Raw genomic sequence first — 1106 nt, 5'->3', positions numbered from 1 at the left:
GTTTGCAGAATATTAGAGTTTGCAGCTGTGACTAAAAAATCACGCTGCGAAATGTGCGGGGCGGCGCGGAAACCGCCGCAAAATCCGCCGCAAAAAACCGCCGCAAAATCCGCCGCGGAAAACGCCGCGAACAAAACCGTCGGGGAAACCGCCGCAGATCGGTAAAATGATCTATCGGAAGCAGATAGAAAAAATTATATCGGTAATTACCGATCATCAATATTATGTAAAGATGACAGTAAAAATTATGTAAAGAATATATATGTTGGTAAAAAATTAAATGTTGGTATATAATATCGGTAATAAATTAACGATCGTTGGTATTATCGGTAATTATATGTTGGTAAAAATTATATGTTGGTAAAAAAATTAAATGTTCTATAAGATCGGTAAAAATTACCGACCGCCGGTAACATCGGTATCCCCCCCCAATTACCGACCGATGATAACCCCCCTCCCCCGCGGTGACGCCCCCTCCGGTAACGTCATACCCCCTTCGCCCGCGGTACCCTCCCGCCGCTCACCCCCCCTCGGAGGACCATGGGTTAGAACCCCTATATAATACTTACTAGTCCACTTTTAAAAATTTTTGAGTGTGATTAAAATATACGAAGAATTGAAAGTAAGATACTTAAGTAGAAGTACTTATTTCAGTACTTGGAGTATGTTAAAAATTCAAATCATATGAAAGCGATTATCGCATATATACAAGGTGAGTCATTTTAGTCTATGGATCCGAATATCTTCCAAATTACGGTATCTACAAAAAAATTGTTTAGATAAAAGTTGACCAGGACAGAGGGGGTCATTCAATTGTACCATTGGTTTTGACCTTGAGGTCAATTTTGAAGGTTATTTCCAGGTCACGATGGTTTTTTCTAATGGGACACCCTATTTTTGACTGCGGATTTCGAAAGAGCGGAAAATTTTACATCAAACTTGTCTTATGAAAAAATTGTTTTTGCGACCTTGGAAAGGTCAAAAATGAAGGTGAAATGTCTGAAAAACGATCTGGTGTACTTTTTCTGAAATGACGTGGTTTTCTGGGTAACACAAATGTGCATAATGCTTAAACAAAGTCAATGAATTGTAAAAGTGTAAATCAC

The sequence above is a fragment of the Odontomachus brunneus genome, unplaced genomic scaffold (genome assembly GCF_010583005.1).
Source record: "Odontomachus brunneus isolate Ranch 3 - 2012 unplaced genomic scaffold, Obru_v1 Obru_scaffold_288, whole genome shotgun sequence".
In the NCBI taxonomy this organism is placed as follows: Eukaryota; Metazoa; Arthropoda; class Insecta; order Hymenoptera; family Formicidae; genus Odontomachus; species Odontomachus brunneus.
Note: the sequence above shows the minus strand (reverse complement) of the source record.